This window comes from Bos javanicus, chromosome 12 (genome assembly GCF_032452875.1).
Source record: "Bos javanicus breed banteng chromosome 12, ARS-OSU_banteng_1.0, whole genome shotgun sequence".
In the NCBI taxonomy this organism is placed as follows: domain Eukaryota; kingdom Metazoa; phylum Chordata; class Mammalia; order Artiodactyla; family Bovidae; genus Bos; species Bos javanicus.
This window is the reverse complement of record NC_083879.1, coordinates 73,322,933-73,342,490: the sequence shown is the minus strand read 5'-3', so window position 1 is coordinate 73,342,490 and position 19,558 is coordinate 73,322,933. Positions and strand designations below refer to the sequence as shown.

Sequence of the window (19,558 nt, the reverse complement as noted above, 5' to 3'; positions counted from 1 at the left end):
TGTCTCATACATGTGTTCATTTGTGTCATATTTTAGATTCCACATAAGTGATATCATATGGTATTTGTCTTTCCCTTTCTGATTTCACTCAGTTCGATAATCTCCAGGTCCATTCATGTTGCTGCAAATGGCATTCTTTCATTTTAATGACCGAGTAACATTCCACGGCATGTATGTACCACATCTTCTTTATCCATGCATCTGTCAATGGACATTTAGATCATTTCCATGTCTTGGCTATTGTGAATAATGCTATGAACGTACTCTTGGACTATTTAACACTTAGATTTGTCTGTACCGAGCCCCCAGCAATTGTCGGCAACAGTTTCCGTTCTCCTCCCTGAGGACAGATTCCACTCGGTTTCTCCTTAAGGAATATCTACTGAAAATCTGGAGTTGGACCTTATGGGTCCCATGAGAATTCAATTAACTAATTATAAGGAGGGGCAGGGGATGCTATGATGCTAGGAGATGAGAGCTGCAGGGTGAGTTCCAAAGAAGCACTTGCCTCAGACCTTGACTTTGACCTTTTAGATCATTTCTCAGGAAGAGCCTGACTCCATAACTCTTCGAGTGCTCTAAAAAGCTCTAACAAAGAATCTCTGCTTTTGTTTGATTACATCTAGAAGCTAATAGCTCATAACATTTTCTCTTGGTTGGCTTTTAAAAATCAGCTTTATTCTGTTTCTCTCTTTGTGTGGGTTTCGAATATGTTCAAGTGTAATATCGTCTCAATTTGAGTTTGACATTATTTTGAGACATCCCTTTTCATTCTCCAGTTTTGTTAGGACTTCCTTTGTCTAGAATTCATTCAGTGGCCTGCTTTCTTTCGAGAGAGCGATGTTTAGCAACTACTCTTGCGCTGCAAAAATGCTGAACAAGTTTTAAACACTTGGGTTTCCCGGCTGGCACAGATCCCTTGTCTTGTTATATAAAGGAACCCCCTTACCTCTTTAAAATTCCGGGGAAATATTTGTGTTGAAGTTTCTCTGTTCTAGGATTATTGGGGAAGGTAAATATGGATGATAGTTGCTATGCAGTTTAAAGATGATGCAAACAGCAGTTTTATTTACAGTGAGCAGGACCGTGTCTGCAGAGAGCAGAGGGTGAGGGGCAGGCCTGCCGCCCTCGTTGTGTGGCTGGTCTGCCCTTTGCAGAATCACAGCTCGCTTCCTGCCAGGGCTGTGGTGGTTGGCACAGAGCTCTGGCACCGAGACCAGCGGCCCCTTTTCCCTTAAATCGAGCCACACCACTTCAGATTCCTGGCACACGTTTTCAAGGTCTCCTCTTGCTGTTTGTCTCAGGGCTACTTTGCCCTAGGAGTCTGCCATCTAAAATAGAGGCTTGACATAAAAAAGAACAAAGTGTTGCCATCTGCAGCGGCGTGGAGGGACTTGGATGGCATTACGCTAAGTGACATAACTCAGATGGAGAAAGACAAATACTGTATGATATCATTTGTATGCGTAATATAAGAAATACAGCAAACTAGTGAATGCAACAAACAAGAAGCAGACTCACAGATAGAGAACAAACTAGTAGTTACCAGCGAGGTGCGGTGGTGGGGCGGGGCAAGAGAAGGGTAGAGGATTGAGAGGCACAAACTCTATAAGGATACATTATAAGCTAAAAGGATACACTATACAACACAGGGGATATAGCCAATATTTTATAATAACTATAAATGGAGTATAACCTCTAAGAATTGTGAATCACTACTTTGTATACCTGTAACTCATATCATCCACTGGATCATGGAAAACGCAAGAGAGTTCCAGAAAAACATCTATTTCTGCTTTATTGACTATGCCAAAGCCTTTGACTGTGTGGATCACAATCAACTGTGGAAGATTCTTCAAGAGCTGGGAATACCAGACCACCTGATCTGCCTCTTGAGAAATCTGTATGCAGGTCAGGAAGCAACAGTTAGAACTGGACATGGAACAACAGACTGGTTCCAAATGGGAAAAGGAGTATGTCAAGACTGTATATTGTCACCCTGCTTATTTAACTTATATGCAGAGTACATCATGAGAAATGCTGGACTGGAAGAAGCACAAGCTGGAATTAAGATTGCCAGGAGAAATATCAATAACCTCAGATATGCAGATGACACCACCCTTATGGCAGAAAGTGAAGAGGAACTAAAAAGCCTCTTGATGAAAGTGAAAGTGTAGAGTGAAAAAGTTGGGTTAAAGCTCAACATTCAGAAAACGAAGATCATGGCATCTGGTCCCATCACTTCATGGGAAATAGATGGGGAAACAGTGGAAACAGTGTCGGCCTTTATTTTTTGGGCTCCAAGATCACTGCAGATGGTGATTGCAGCCATGAAATTAAAAGACGCTTACTCCGTGGAAGGAAAGTTATGACCAACCTAGATAGCATATTCAAAAGCAGAGACATTACTTTGCCAACAAAGATTCGTGTAGTCAAGGCTATGGTTTTTCCTGTGGTCATGTATGGTTGTGAGAGTTGGACTGTGAAGAAGGCTGAGTGCCAAAGAATTGATGCTTTTGAACTGTGGTGTTGGAGAAGATTCTTGAGAGTCCCTTGGACTGCAAGGAGATCCAGTCAGTCCATTCTGAAGGAGATCAGCCCTGGGATTTCTTTGAAAGGAATGATGCTAAAGCTGAAACTCCAGTACTTTGGCCAACTCATGTGAAGAGTTGACTCATTGAAAAAGACTCTGATGCTGGGAGGGATTGGGGGCAAGAGGAGAAGGGGACGACAGAGGATGAGATGGCTGGATGGCATTACTGACTCAATGGACGTGAGTCTGGGTGAACTCCGGGAGTTGGTGATGGACAGGGAGGCCTGGCGTGCTGTGATTCATGGGGTCGCAAAGAGTCGGACACGACTGAGTGACTGAACTGGACTGAACTGAACTGAACTCATATCATATTGTACACCAACTACATGTACTTCAATAAAAATAAGCAAATAAAAAAGAGGCTTGACCCTGCCCCAGTGGTAAAAAGCAATATTCTACCTAAACAGCAATTAAATGTTGCCATCAAATGAGTTAGTAATTATTAATATGCTCAGTAATAATTCATATGATAAACTGGTTAATTATACAATTCATTGTCAATGCTTGGTATCGACCCATTTAATCCTCACAGCCACCCTATGAGATGGGAACCATTGCTAACCCTGTTTTATCAGATGAGGAGACTAGAGCAAGGAGAGATGGAGAAATTTGTAGGAAGTCCCACAGTCAGGGGACTTCCTTGACGGTCCAGGAGCCTCCTCGCTCCCAATGCATGGGGCATAGTTTTGATTCCTGGTCAGAGAACTAAGATCTCAGATGTCCCATGGCATGGCCAAACAAGACAAAAAAACAAAACAAAACAAAAACAACCCACAGTCAAGAAGCAGGGGGGCAGCTGGGATGGAATTGGAGTGTCTGTTTTCCAACTCAGGTGGTCTGCCTTCAGAGCCTGCCCTGGAGTGTGTGTCCCAAGGTTTATTCCATCCAACATACTACAGATGAGAAGAACAAAAGCAGGTGTTATTATGGACTGAACGTGTCCTCGCAAATCCACACGTTGAAGCCCCAGCCCTCAGTGTGATGGAGCTTGGAGAGGGGCCTTTGGGAGGGAATTAGGTTTAGGTGAGGTTGGCTTCCTCTCCTGCTGCTAAGGGAGGACACAGCAGGAACTCAAACTGCCAGCACCTTTAATCTGAACTTTCCAACCTCTTGAATTGTGGGAAATAAATGTCTGTTGTTTAAACCATTTTTTTTTTTAATAGCAGGTTCAGCGGACTTAATACAGAGGGGTGTGTGTGCTTAGTCACTCAGTCGTGTCCGACTCTTTGCATCCCCATGGACTGTAGCCTGCCAGACTCCTCCAGCTCCTGCCATGAGCTTCTCCAGGTAAGAATACTGGAGTGGATAGCCATTCCCTTTTCTAGAAGATCTTCCTGACCCAGAGATCGAACTTCAATTCACCTGCTTTGCAGGTGGATTCTTTACTGTCTGAGCCACCAGGGAAGCCCTTAATATAGGGAGGGCGCTCTTCAATCAGAGCGATTTGGGAAAGGCTCAGTTTGCTCTCTCCCTATTTTAAAGGACTCACAATGTCTATTAGGAGATCAAAGGCTGAAAAATTCTGCAGTTTAAGGGAAGGTATTTAAATTTGTTTAACTAATGACTTCTCAAGATTTTTGACTATGGAACACCCCCAACACCCATGAATCTTTCACGGAACACACTTGAAAGGGGCCGCAGGTGAGACTGTGTGTCTGTTTCCAGGTGGGAGTCAGAAGCTTGTGTAGCGGGAGGCTTGGCAGGTAAGCCCAAGAGGAGCAAAGCAACGCGGGCAGAGCAGAGGTCTGTTTCCAGGAGGATGTTGAGACGTGTTGCAGGAAGAAGAACCTGGACGCTCCAGAACTTGGGAAAGATGTACCATAAAGAAGAGAGTCTTGGAGTAAATCTGGTGAAAACTAACTGTCAAGGGGGAAGTATAGGGCCTGCCCTGCATAAAGGACTCGATTTTCAAAACAGAAAGGATATTCCAGTGTTGTGTTAATTTGAATATAGGAGGAGAGGATAACAAATTTCCTAGAATTACTGTGACCGTCTGCTGCAAAGTGTCATATTAATACATACTGCCCCTTAGAAATATAATCCAGGCTGATTTCCTAAAGCTGTCTTCACTTCTCTCTAGGAAATTACAAGATGTGAGATCAAATGGAAGACCCAGCTGAGCGTGAGAACAAGATCTTACTGGGACATAGCAGGACCTGATAAATCTCTGCTGAATATATTTCAAGGACAGCCAAGGGGAGGGTTAATTGCACAATTTGGGTTTTGTGCAAATACAATATGTGCACTAAATATTTTATTAAATATTGGCATATATTCCATAAATAGAAAACACTTGCATGAAAATGAAGCGTTTATTATTGAGTAGTTAGATATTTTAAATAGTTCATGCATATTGCAGAGTAGGGATGGAGGGAAGGAGGGGAGATCTTTGGGAGAAAGATGGCAAATGGCACAGAAAACCATCACATTGCTGTGTGATTTCATAGTGACACTTCAGTCTGCTGTTAGCTGAGGGGGCTTGACGAGATGGCCTTAGAGACTGCATCCAAATCTCACATCCTGACTCCTTGTTCTTCTCAATAGGATGGAACAAGTTTGGAAAAGAAATTGTTTTATTCAGAGGTAGGAACACTTAATACAGTTCAGACAGTACATTTGTAATGGGTATTTAACAGAGATCAACTGTGCAAATAGATTCAATGATTTTTTTCTTAAGCAGAAGAATATGAAGATATAAGGGCCTCCATTATTTAACACTTAGAATGTTGACACAGTAAAGGTAAGCCTCAATATAGAGAAATGGGCTCCCGATGTTCTCTCTTTTGGTTTTTTAAAAATTGAAGTTTAACAGCAATAATTTTTTTTTCTTGGAATTGGAAAATTTTTAGGTTTATCTCGTTATACAGAGCAATCAGGCTGTTTTCAATTTTTGTAATCTTATATTCACCTGTAATTACAAATTGCATATAACTTTTCTCTTGTGTAAATGCTTAGACCAAGTTAGTAAATGTCATGATTTTAGTGCCATCTACTGGTGAAAAGGACAGATTAGTGATTATATGTTTAAGAACGGGGGTGAATCTACTAATGAGACACTCAGAGATTCAAACATGGAAAGGTATTTGATATTAAAGAATTATTGCTAATTATTTTTAGGTGTGATGTTGATGTCGTGGTTATGTTAAAGCATCCTTATCTTTTAGAGATTTGGGGCCAAGTCTGGCCCACTATCATTATGGGCTGTGAGCTAAGAACAGTTTTTACATTTTTAAGAGGTTGAAAGCATCCAAAGAAGAATATTTAGTGTCATAGGAAAATTATATGAAATTCAAATTTCAGTGTCTGGAAGTAAGGTTCCATTGGAGCACAGCCCTACTCATTCATTCACATTTGTGCAAGGCCAAGTTTGTGTTCCAGCAACAGAGCTGAGGAGTTGCAGAGATCAGGGGGCCCATAAAGCCTGGAAATGTATGGAAACACTCTGCCCATCCTGTCCTAGGGCTCTGCTGTTCTAAACGTGGCCTGGGAGGCTGTTAGAAGACAGAGTCTTGGTCTCTGCTCCAGAGCTACTGACTCAATCTCCAGATCCTGGGTGGGTCCTGCTCACATTACAGTTTGAGAAGCGCTGGTGTACCTGAGAGTGTGTTAGCTTGATTTATAACTTATGAATATTTAAGCAAATAGTATGGACTTCACTTATACTCTTGACCTGGGGTCACAGATATGACTGGCAGGTCTGTTAAATGCTTCTCAAAGTGTGCTCAGAGGACCCCTTGTATCAGAATTGCATTTTTTTTTTGGTAAAAATGCAAATTCCCAGGCCCCACTTGAGTGGCCCCCTGGATCAGATCTTTGGGGCTGGAGCCTAGGACTCTGCATTCTGACCCCTCCCCTGGTGACTCTGATCCACAGCAGAGCTACAGAAGCATTTGTAATGGGGCGGAGGGTGGTGTGGAGAGGAGCTGCCCGGAGGGGCAGGAAGCATCAGGAAGAAGAGAGGGAGGTTCCAGGTCAGAGGAAGGTGCTGACCATGAGCTCACTCCCTTCCTGCTTCTCTCCTAATTCAACTCACAACCTGGCCTGACCCCACCCCTGGGAGCTGGCTGCAGGGAGAAGCTGCCAGAACAGGGCAAGGGTGTCCTCTTGCCGACCGTGGGGCTCTCAGGGGCTGCCCTGCAGAAGGAAGGACCTGAGTCAGGGAGCACTAGGAGCAAAGGGGCTGCGGGCGACTGGAGGGACCACATGGACCCACCCGGGGGTCAGGCTGAAGCCGCTGAGCAGGTCTTTGGGCAGGGAGACCTCCTGGTCCCGTGGGATGGAGCGGGGAAAGACTGTGCGGTTCCACCGGGGCTCAGAGTCATCTGTCAGTTAGGAGTCGCATGACCTTAAGCAATTTCCATAAGCTCTGTAGGCTTGTTTTCTTGTCTGTTGAGATGGGAATCCTAACACCCTCTAAGCTTTTGTTACATTTAAAGGTGATAGTTAAGTAAAAACACAACCCTGCAATACAGAGCAGAATAAGGGGCAGCTGCTGCTTATTGTGAAGCTTGTCACCTTATACTTCTGCACTTCCTGATGCTTGATATCATAGGCACTTGTCACTGGCTGATAAGACCAATTTCCTCAAACCCCAGGCACAGGAAGGCTCCAGTGACAGGCATGTACCAGACCTGCGGTTGGCCAGTGACCTAGAGCTCCCTGAACTTCTCTGTGCAGGAGCAACTCCTGAAGTGACTGCGGAGCTGCTCATCCTGTACAGTTACCCGGATTTTGCTCCCAGCAAGCCACACCTTGGGACTCAGGCTCAGGTTTGTGATGAGCTAAGGCGGGGCTTAGTTCACATGTTTATTCTTGGTTTTCTGTTGCCTTCCTTCTACAAGTATATTAGAGAACCATTGGAGACAGAAAACTATAAAGTGTTGCTTTTTAGAAATGACTATGAAAGCTTTTATCACTGCTATACCCTTAAGAGCCTAAGCTCTACGCTTTTTGAAATTTTAGGGAGAGTGAGCCTATGATTTCAAGATACCTTAAAAAGCAAAATTTGAACCACGTCTTCCAAGTGCCATTCTTCATAAATCTATTTAGAATCAAGCTTAAAAATCACCACCAGCAAATCATTTTCGTAGCCTATGTGGCAACTGAACATTCTTCTATTTAATTTTTCAGCACTGCTTTATTATAAGACATAGGTTGCAAAAAATAATAAGCTATTTGTATTGTAAGCTGAAAAGAATCAGAATCATAGAGTAGATGTGCAGCAATCTCTTCTGCTGCTGCTGCTAAGTCGCTTCAGTCGTGTCCGACTCTGTGCGACCCCATAGACGGCAGCCTTCTGAGGATGGCAATAAAAATAGACATTTCAACTGTGCCTTTAGATTCGCAATCAGGTTGATTGAAATAAATAACCCCAGGTCATTCACCTTAAAACCTAAATAAACAAACAAACAATCGGCCAACCAGAGGTGTAGAATTGGTATAGAATTTAAAGGCTCAAGAGACAGTTTTCTATGACAGTTAACCTGGGGTATCCTCGACTGCACATTAATGAAGTCTCCTTTATGCACAGTTGGGAAAGTCCCCTGGAGGAGGAAATGGCAACCCACTGCAGTATTTTTGCCTGGAGAATCCCATGGACAGAGGAGCCTGGCGGGCTACAGTCCACGGGGTCGCAAAAAGACACGACTGAGCGACTAATACTAATACTAAGGCGGGGCTTGTATGAAACCTCCAGGGACAACGGTGCCATACTGAAAACCACCACCAGGTGGCAGCAGAATCCAGGCGTCCAGGTGAGGAGGACGGAAAGCCATGGAAGGCCTCACAGCCGTCAAGAGGGGTGGGTGTCTGTAAGTTTGCCTCACCTTCATCATTCACCCCACCCTCCACACACAGAAACGCACGCTCCTGCTCCTGCAGAATCACCTGACCTGTTTACTGTTTCCTCGTCCAGGTACGGTCCTTTATATTTTAAATATGGCAAAGGTCAGCGGTTTGCAAACTTGGCTGCAAATTTGAATCACAAGGGGAGCTCTGTAAAATCCCAGGGCTGGAGCCTCATCTCAGTTAAATCAGAACCTCGGGGGAGGGGAGGCAGGAGTCAACATTTTTTATTAACAAAACCCCACAGGTGATTCCACCCTGCAGCCAAGTGAGGACCACGGTTGGAAGCAATAGATCTCATTTCTTCCCAAAGGGCAGCTGCTTTCATCACTAGAGGCCTCCTCCAAGAAGCCTTCCTAACTTGTCACATTTCTTCTCCCCCATCTGTCCATTCACTTGTCTGTAGTTGGGGCCAGTGCTTTCCATGTTTGAATGTACCTGTGGGTCACCTGAGCTTCCCAAGTGGCCCAGGGGTAAAGAGTCTGCCTGCCAATGCAGGTGATACAAGGTTTGATCCCTGGGACGGGACGATCCCCTGGAGGAGGAAATGACAACCCACTCCAGTATTCTTGCCTGGAGAATCCCATGGACAGAGGAGTCTGGGGGTCTGCAGTCCATAGGGTCACACAGAGTCAGACACGACTGAAGCGACTCAGCATGCATGCACATTATGGGTTAAATTGTGTCTCCCACCCCTCAAATTCATAGAATTCCTCATCCTCAGTCCTTCAGAATGGGACTGGGAGTTGTTGCAGGTGTAATTAAGATGAGGTCACTAGGGCAGCCCTAATCCAGCTTGTCTGACTTCTGTCCTTATGAAAAAGGGGGCATTTGGACATAGGGGGAACACCAGGTGAAGAGAAGGGCAGAGATGGATGGTGGTGCCTTGTCTCCAAGCCAAGAAACACCAGAGATTGTCACCAAATTAGCAGAAACCCCACTCCAGTACTTTTGCCTGGAAAATCCCATGGATGGAGGAGCCTGGTAGGCTGCAGTCCATGGGGTCGCTAAGAGTCGGACACGACTGAGCGAATTCACTTTCACTTTTCACTTTCATGCACTGGAGAAGGAAATGGCAACCCACTCCAGTGTTCTTGCCTGGAGAATCCCAGGGACGGGGAACCCTGGTGGGCTGCCGTCTATGGGATCGCACAGAGTCGGACATGACTGAAGCGACCTAGCAGTAGCAGCAGGAGAGACGCAGGTCATCACGGCCCTCAGAGGGAGCAGCTCCCCGCCCCACCCTTGATTTCAGACTTTTGGCCTTCCAAACGGTGAGAGATTGAATTTTTGCTACTTAAGCCACCCAGTCCGTGGAGCTTGTCATGGCAGCTCCAGGAAACCCTGCAGTTCCCAAAAGAGAGGGCTGGTCCTCACTGAGGCCCAGATGCTCTTCTTTCTCACCCCTCGCTTCTCCCATCAGGGGGCTTCCACAGCCACTGGGATGCCCCCTGGCCCCATATGTAGAGGGTGCGGGAGGCAGGGAGCAAGGGGGCCCTTAAACCCTGGCCCTGAGCTGCTGCTGCCCCGTCTAAGCTGTGGGACATAGCCAGTGACTCACACACTCCTGCTCACACCACGAGATGCTGGTGTGTGTGTGTGTGTCCTTAACCGCTTAGCAGATCTAGTTCACCCCAGGCAAGCCCAAAGCCAGGGGACCTGTGAGGTTTAACACTCCTCACGAAGACCCTGACCTGTGCTAACGTTTCCCTGGGATCCACCAGCCTCATCCTTTTATCTCCTGCTTGAGCTCAGGATCATGGTTTCACCTGTTCCACTCATCAGCCTCCAGACAGGCCTGGCCCCGCCCCGCCCCAGCCCCGCCCCCACCTTTATCGCTCCCATCACCAGAACCATCCTCTCAAAAGGCAGATCCCATCAGTTCACCCTCCTCAGGACCCTTTATCAGTCTCTCTGATGCCTCCTCCATCCCTGATCACTTTCTATGAACTCTTTCTCCCTTCCCCCACCAGTTCCACTGAGACACAGACCACTGTTCGTGAGCCTCCTGCCCTTTCCGTGCACGTGGCTCCTTCTTCCTAGTCTCGCAACCACTCCATTCCCTGCATGCGGGAAGCCCAGGCTGACCTGCTCTCAGCTCCCCAGGACTGCTGGCGGGGGGGCATTCCTCTTCAGTGAGCTCATCACAGCCTCTTCTAACCCCCCAGTAGAGCCTTGTTTTACTGCCTCATGTTACGCTACTTCCTTTGTATTTCTGTTTCCTCCCCTAGTGGGCGAGCCCCTGGAGGGCAGGGATTTGTGTCCTCCAAAGCTGAACAGCTGGCTCCGAGCAGGGCTTGGGCAGTTTTTGTGGAAGGAGCACATCAGTGATTCTCACAGTGTGGTCCCTGGACCGCCAGCAGCAGCATCACCTGGGAACTTGCCACAAATACAGATTTCCCCAGACCTGCTGAGTCAGACTCCAGGGGTGGGGCTCAGGTTCACAAACCTTCCAGGTGATTCTAATGCACACTCAAGTTGGAGATCAGCTAAATCTAAAAAATGAGAACTTCAGGAAATAGGATGTGAAGGGAACTCGCTCTTAGTATTCAGCCTCGACTCAGCCGTCACAGGGTGGTGCCTGGTTGACAGAACTCTTCCCTGGTCCCTGTCACTTGGGGTCACGGGGTATTACAGCCGCCTGGGATGCCCATGGCCCATCTCTTCCTCAGCCCTTGTTGTATCATTGTGTTGTGGTGCATCCCTTCCCCAGGGTGTTGTTAATATACATGAAGATCTCAGGTGTGTCCTGAGCAGAAGCCCAATGCCCAGGGAGCCCTGGATTCTAAACACCATGGTCAGTGCAGTCAGCCTCCACTGTGAGGCTGGTCATGGTGCGCGTTTCTCATCCACACTCTGAAGTTAAAAATACTTTATCAAAAACAAAAGCCCCACCCCCTAAAAAAAAAACAACAAAAACCACCCACCACAACAAAACTCAGAGATACAGAGAACAAATTGGTAGTTGAAGATATGGTGGGTGGTATGAAATGGTTGAAGGTAGTAAAAAGATACAAACTTCTAATTATAAAATGAGTCATGGGGATGTAACATAGAGCATGGTGACAATGGTCAATAACACTGTATTGTGTATTTGAAAGTTGCTAAGAGTAGATCTTAAAAGTGGTGATGGATGTTAGCTAGACTTATTGTGGAAATCATTTTGCAATATATCCAAGTAGCAAATCATGTTGTACACCTGAAACTAATGTTTTATGTCAATTATGCCTCAATTGAAAAGCACTGTCAAATAAGTTAGAACGTTATTTATTGCCTTAACGTTTTGATTTTGACTGTAGAGATGTGTCTCTTCTAAAATTTAGTCTAAAGGTGTTAATGGGGTGGGTTTTTTTTGTTTTGTTTTGTGTTTTTATTCCTTAATTTTTGTCTCTGGGCTCTTGGATGTATTTGTTGTGGTTAATATTTGGTGTTTTAAAAAGACAGAACATAATTTTATGAGTTTATGGAGGGTTGTGTGTTATTACTGCTTTTCTCCAGGCCCAATATCATGCCTGCCCCTAATAGGTGCTGAGCAAATGTTGGACTTTACTCAGTGAAAAACCCTGACGGTATGTGTAAGAAGCTGCGGAAGGACTCCTTTAGGACTGAAGACGGTGTGCATAGAAGGGATTGGGAAGATCCCCTGGAGGAGGAAATGACAACCCACTCCAGTACTCTTGCCTGGAGAATCCCATGGACAGAGGAGCCTGGCGGGCTACAGTCCATGGGGTCGCAGAGTCAGATATGACTGAAGCGGCTTAGCACACAGGCATGTAGCCCATCAGAGGGTGAGGGGATAGGGCTCCACCACCTGAGTCCTGCCTCCTCTCCTGCTTCATCTCCAGACTCTCTCTCTCTCCAGCCTGAGCTCCAACGTGTCTTAATCCCTTTCAGTTCCTCGAATCCACAAACCTCTCCTTTGTTCTGACCTTTGGGCCTGTCTTTCCACTGCTTGGAAACCCTCCTCTGTCTTTTACTGACTGACTCTTACTCTCCTCTCAGGTCAAAAGTGAAACATCGCTTTGACCAGCAGGACGCTTCCTCCTCTGTGAGATGAACCCCACCCCTCCACCCCGACCCAACCCCCTTCCCCCGCCCCCGCCCTGGCCCCTGCCCCAGCCCCGGCCTGGGCCCAGACTCTCCTGCGTCAGCTCCTTCCTCCTCTCCTTCCTCCTTCAGCCTGGAAGAGCAGCAGCTGTGTCTCCTCCAGGGACCTCAGCACGTGTCTGGGAGCCTGGGCACAGGAGGGCTCAGTACTTGGTGGGTGACTTTGAAAGCACCCAGGCTGTAGGTGAACAACTTTCCGAGTCCCAAATTTTGGAGTCCCCTTGCTTCTGTTTCCCCCTTGGACTAAGGAGTTAGCTTCTAATAAACTTCAGATGTGTGCAGGGAGGTATCAGAGTGAGGACATGTGTATGATTTAAATAGAAGTCAACTAGAGAGAGAAGGAAGGAAAGAACTTGCTAGATCAGGAAGAGCGTGGCTGACAGCCAGTTGCTGTGATTTGCACAAAGCCTGTCCTGTGTGTGTGAAGGGGGCTCCCAGAATGATCCTGCCATGGAGACGTTCCCCTAGGGCTCACTCTGGCTGGTTCTCTGATATGTTGAGGCTCTGAGGTCAAAGCTGTGAGTGGAAACTGAACTTGAGGAAGACACAAGTTGTGTCTTTGTATAAATAGTTTCTACTCTCCAACCCAAATAAGCCACTTTAATAGAAACGTCACACAAGTTATAGTGTCCGAATCTCTCATCCATTCTCAGGGTTACAAAGGATGTGGATATCATTGAGTCCCATCGCTCGACCTCTGCAGAAATGCCCTCTGCAGGTTCTGATGATAACTCACGGCCTTCCATCCCCCACTTCACTAACTTACAAGGCAGCCAGTTCCTTAGTTGGAGAATTTTGTTTATTGGAAAAAATCTGTTAGCCCAGTCCATGGTTGTGATTTATTGAATTAGATAAACACAGACAACATTTACTACCCGGACAGTAGAAATTACTTTTAAAGTAATGTTGTGTTGCTTTTTGGTAAAAGTATGGGAAAGTTGTCTTAAATGTTTGAGAATCTCCTGTTTTAACTTTGTACCAAATACATGTTTTCTTCAGTTTATTACCGGTACAGGGGGAAAAAGTAGACAATAAAAGCCATCTTGCTATATACTCGGAGCCAATTAGGAATATCTGCCAAATGATGGAGGGCAGGTGCTCATAAACATTGATCGTTTTGAGTCTTGAGATTCAAGTTTCCACTGGGCCTCTGCTCATTGTGAAAATTCACACAGGGGAGCAAGGCAGCAGGGCAAAGTGTATGGAGGGTGAGGGCAGGCTGCTTTCTGGTTCTGTCCCTGCTGCTAACTAGCTGTGTGATGTCAGAGAGGTTAATAGACTCTGCTGGGCTTAGTTTCTGCCTCTGCAAACTGAAGTGGTTAAACCAGGTGACCTGTAAGTTTCAGTAACAAGCCAGCCCTCCGTGGCTCTAGGACTTTGTACTTGCCTCCAGAAGACCAAAGCCTCACGAGTGAAATGAACTCTCAACCAGTTGGGAAATTGATAATTAGCAAGGTTCTACCTCCTACTAAATATAGCTGGTTAAGTGAAAGCAATTATTGCAGATATAACTATGTGCATATCCTTTCCTGAATTAGCAGAAACTTGAGTTAATAAATAGTTGATTACAGCACTGAGATCATAATGGCTCCAGATTGTGTCATTTCTGCCTCCAAAGTTAGCTAAAATTCTCTTCAGCTGAACCTGAACTTCTTAAATGCTTCTATTTTTAAACCACACTAACTGGACTGTAGACATCCCCGGTGGCACAGTGGTAAAGAATCTGCCTGTCAATGCAGGAGGCACAGGTTTGATCCCTGGGTCAGGAAGATCCTCTGGAGAAGGGAATGGCAAGCCACTCCAATGTTCTTGCCTGGAAAATTCCATGGACAGAGGAGCCTGGAGGGCCTACAGTCCAGGGGGCACAAAGAGTCAGACATGACGGGGCACAAAGAGTTGGACATGTCCGAGCACAAAGTCAAGCCAATTAGATCATTTAGTTCTACTTGGGTACATATCAAGAAAGAAAACATAGATTTATTCCTAAGTATTTTATTCTTTTTGTCCCAATGGTGAATGGAATTGTTTCCTTAATTTCTCTTTCTGTTTTCTCATTGTTAGTGTATAGGAAGGCAAGGGATTTCTGTGTGTTAATTTTATATCCTGCAACTTTACTATATTCATTGATTAGCTATATGCGAGACAGCAAAAGAGACACAGATGTAAGGAATAGACTTTTGGACTCTGTGGGAGAAGGCAAGGGTGGGATGATTTGAAAGAATAGCACTGAAACATATTACCATATGTGAAACAGATCACCAGTCCAGGTTCGATGCATGACACAGGGCGCTCAGGGCCGGTGCACTGGGATGACCCCGAGGGATGGGATGGGGAGGGAGGTGGGAGGGGGTTCAGGATGGGGGACACATGTACACCCATGGCTGATTTATGTCAGTGTATGGCAAAAACCACTACAATATTGTAAAGTAATTAGCCTCCAATTAAAATTAATTAATTTTTAAAAAAAGAAAAGATAAAAAAAAACAATCCCCAAACTGCAAAGAAATTTCAAATGGTTTTCAGGAGTTTACTTTTTAGCATGATTTCCACCCCTGCCGATATTATGACTTCTGATACAGTTATAAAATAATAATATATTTTGCCACAAAATAAAATATATATTTTTCATTAGGAACCAAGATTTTCAGTGCAAGAAAACAGTGATATACAGATCAAATCAAAGAGGTAAAATAAAAACCCTGTAGCTTAAGTTTGATTTAGAAATATTAGTAAGAATACATATGTGTTTTCTGTTTTTTTAAAAAATATTCTTTCTAGTTCTGTCTGTTACAAAGGCCTAGATAGCTTGACTAACCTATAGCACCAAACACCTTTAGCATCTCAACTATGCTACTAAATAACATTTTCCACTAAAAGGAACAGAGCTTCTTGGAGAAATGGTTGATCCAGGTCACCAAGGATGAGCCCGGAATGTCTTGTCACACCAACAAGCCACGATCGCTTGTTGATATGACAACAAGATTTTGCCCCAAAGACTTAGGGTCCAAACTGAAGAAATAGAGATCTCTGTAGGCCAGATATTATACAGTTTCGACACGAAATGGAAAAAGATCTGCAAAGGGTTGAGGCACAATGAATATGTTAAAAATCTATGAGTTCATGTAATTATCCCCCCACCCCCAACACACACACCTTTGAAGGAAGCTAAGAATTCAACTTTCTATTCTGAAAACTGGGAAATAAAGAAAAAGGAAAAATAATTGCTCAACCTTTTTCCTGAAAGATTATACTGAAGTTGTGATTGAAGGATAACCAAATAGTTTATGAACTAAATTTCTCCTTTTAGAGGAATTTGAGCTAATAAATGAAGAGGGATAATAGAATTGGAATATTGCTATTTTATGGCCTCTATTGAACTGATGGATGAAGGCAAATGGTTTTCAATGACTTAAAAGATTAGGTGAAACACAGATAGGAAAGTTTACAATAAATGGAACAGGCTATGACACCAGAACCCACCAATGATTCTTAGTGTGGCTTCATGAACCTCTTGATAAGATGCAGTGAGAGCTCACAACACCACTTATGAAGCCTTCTTCACAAGCAAAGCAAGACCAAGCAAATGAACATGATGAAGTCAGCCTAGATCTTATGACCGTTTTATAGGAAATACATCCCCTCAGGAATACAATTAAAAAAAAAAAAAACAAGTATGGGACATTCTACAGATAAATAGCATAAAAAAAAGAGAGCGGGTCCAGAACCTATAGATGAAAAGAGATTTAAGAGACACACCAACCAAATGCAATATAGCAAATATAGGGGTCTTGCATGCTGCTGCTGCTAAGTTGCGTCAGTCGTGTCCGACTCTGTGCGACCCCATAGATGGCAGCCCACCAGGCTCCCCCGTCCCTGGGATTCTCCAGGCAAGAACACTGGAGTGGGTTGCCATTTCCTTCTCCAATGCATGAAAGTGAAAAGTGAAAGTGAAGTCGCTCAGTCATCTCCATCTCTTAGAGACCCCATGGACTGCAGCCCACCAGGCTCCTCTGCCCATGGGATTCTCCAGCCAAGAGTACTGGAGTGGGGTATGGAGACCGATTAAAACAAATCAACTGTAAAAATCATAAAATTATGAGGAAATGAGGTCTATTTAAAACATTGCTTGGAGATCTGATGGTGTTATGGAAAATACTGTAAACTGGGAGAGGTGGCATGACATTTATGTGGCTATGCTTTTTTTTAAAAAAAGGTTTTTTCATGTGGACCATTTAAAAAAATAACTATTTATTTATTTATATTGGGCTGTGCTGGGTCTTTGTCGCGGTGCAGACTTTAATCTCATTGCTGTAAGCGGGGGCTGCTCTCTAGAGGTGCAAGGTCTTCTCACTATGGTGGCTTTTCTTGTTGCAGAGCGTGGATTCTAGGGTGCACGGGCTTCAGTCATTGCGGCTCCCCGGCTCTAGACACAGGCTCAATAGTTGTGCCATGTGGCACATGGCCTTAGTTGCTCTGCGGCATGTGGGATCTTCCTGGATCAGGGATTGAACCCATGTCTCCTGCACTGGCAGGTGGATTCTTTACCCCTGAGTCACCAGGGAAGCCCTGTGACTATGCTTTTTAATGCCCATATTTTTTTTTCAGATATAGGCTGAAATATATGTGAGTCAAATAATTTTAATATCTGACACTTGAAAATAATTCAGGAAGGGTAGGAGTAAGGGTGAGGAGTAGAGTGGATATAGAAAAAACAAAAGTTGCTGTGTGTTGATAATTGTTGGAGAGCAGAATATGAGAACACGGGAGCTGATTATATTATTTTCTCTATTTTTGTATTTTATTTTCATAATAAAATTTTTTACAAGTAAATGATGTTTTTTCAAATGCTTCTCCATTTTTAAGGTACCATTCAAAACCAATTCCTTTTTTGCTATTGCAAATACATTCATCTGCCTCCTAAACTACATGTTTTTAACTCTCTTTATCTTATAAAGAGAATGCTTGTTTAGGTTGTATTTACTTGTAGTGATTTAAAAAATTTTATTGAAATGCATATTCTAGTAAGTAATAAAATGCAGATACCCTCTATTTTGACAAAGTCTTCCATAATCAACTCCGTTCTATGTGGCAGACAAACTTCCAAAGTATAGAAAAAATGAAATACTTTAAAATCCATTTAATGAGACCAACATTACCCTGATAGCAAAACCAGACAAAGACATCACACAAAAACAAAAACTACAACCCTCAGAATGGTAGAAAATATTTGTAAATGAACCAAACAACAAGGGATTAATCTCCAAAATATACAAAAAGCTCATGCAACTCAATATCAAAAAGCAAATGACTTAATCAAAAAATGGGCTGAAGATCTAAATAGACGTTTCTGTAAAGAAGATATACAGATGGTTAAAAAGCACATGAAAAGATGCCCAACATCACTAATTACTAGAGAAATGCAAATGAAACTACAGTGGGGTGTCACCTCAGATTGGTTTGAATGGCCGTCATCAAGAAATCTACAAACAATAAATGTTGGTGAGGGTACGGTGAAAAGGGAACCCTCCTACACTATTGGTGGGAATATAAACTGGTGGAGCCATTATGGAGAACAGTATGGAGGTTCCCGTAAGAAAGTAAAAATAGAGCTACCGTTTGATGCCACAATCTCACTCCTGGGCGTAGATCCAAAGAAAACCATGGTTTGACAGGATACATGTATTCCGATGTTCACTGTAGCACTATTTACAATAGCCAAAAATATGAAAGCAACCTAAATGTCCATCGGCAGAGGAATGAATAAAGAATATGTGGTACATGTATACCATGGACTATTACTCAACCATAAAAAGGAAAGAAATTGGGTCATTTGTAGAGATGTAGATGGACCTAGAGACTGTCATACACAGTGAAGTAAGTCAGAAGGAGAAAACAAATATTGTATATTAATGCATATATGTGGAATCTAGAAAAATGGTATACATGATCTTATTTTCAAAGCAGAAAGAGAGACACAGACATGAGTAAGAACAAATATATGGATACCAAGGGGGAAAGGGAGTGGGAGGAAGGAACTGGGAGATTGGGATCAACACATATACACTATTGACACTATGTGTGAAATAGGCAACTAATGAGAGCGTTCTGTAGAGCACCGGGACCTCTACTTAATGCACTGTGGTGACCTTAATGGGAAGGAAGTCCAAAAGGGAGAGGATATATGTATATGTGTGGCTGACTCATTTCACTGCACAATAGAAACTAACTGTGCAGGAGGAGAAGGGGACAACAGAGGATGAGATGCTTGGATGGCATCACCGACTCAATGGACATGAGTCTAAGAAAGCTCCGGGAGTTGGTGATGGACAAGGAAGCCTGGTGTGCTGCAGTCCACAGGGTTGTAAACAGTTGGACACGACTGAGCGACTGAACTGACTGACTGAGAAACTAACACGACACTGTAAAGCAACTATACTCCAATAAAAATTAATTTTAAAAATATCTAAGTGAAAAAATAAAAAAGTAAAATCATGACTTTCATGCAAAGAATAAATGGTCATTATTAATCCATGAGATTTTAAAATGAACTGTTATTAATTCATGATGGAATCAGTAAGATAATACAATTAGTTTTTATAGTCCGTCCCTGACAAACTCCTCGCTATCGCCGTGAGCAGGATCGTTTGCACTGCTGTGAGCAGCAATCATTTGTATCTCCATTCGTTTTCTACAAGTTAACTGCTGCCTTAACAGAGCTGTAAAACAACCTAGTTAAAAGACCAAGGTGCTCACCTCGGCAGGATAAAACAACTCTGCAAACGATCATAATCCAGCATTTCACTGAAGTGATATTCTGTAGCTTCTCTCGCCCTTTCAGCGTCTTTCACAGCTTCTCCCTTCATTTTATTAACACCTCCCCATTCCCTCTTCAGCCCCATTCTGTGCTGCCTTCCTCCAGATCACAAGGACTCCTAGACTTGGGGGAATGTTCCCTGTGTGTATTATGGACTGTGGGAAAATGCTTGTACATATTTTATAAAAATGTGGAGGAAA

General features: G+C 44.0%; 1 protein-coding gene and 1 long non-coding RNA gene across 2 annotated transcripts in view; one reads left to right on the top strand and one right to left on the bottom strand.

Moving 5' to 3' along the window:
* The window catches only part of CLDN10 (claudin 10), a 104,891-nt gene that overhangs the window by 67,756 nt on the left and 17,577 nt on the right, over positions 1 to 19,558 (bottom strand). The window lies entirely within an intron of this gene.
* On the top strand, positions 3,718 to 6,199 carry LOC133258536 (uncharacterized). Its single transcript, XR_009740073.1, has 3 exons — positions 3,718 to 3,880; positions 4,259 to 4,442; positions 4,674 to 6,199. It is a non-coding gene; the product is annotated as an uncharacterized LOC133258536 (long non-coding RNA).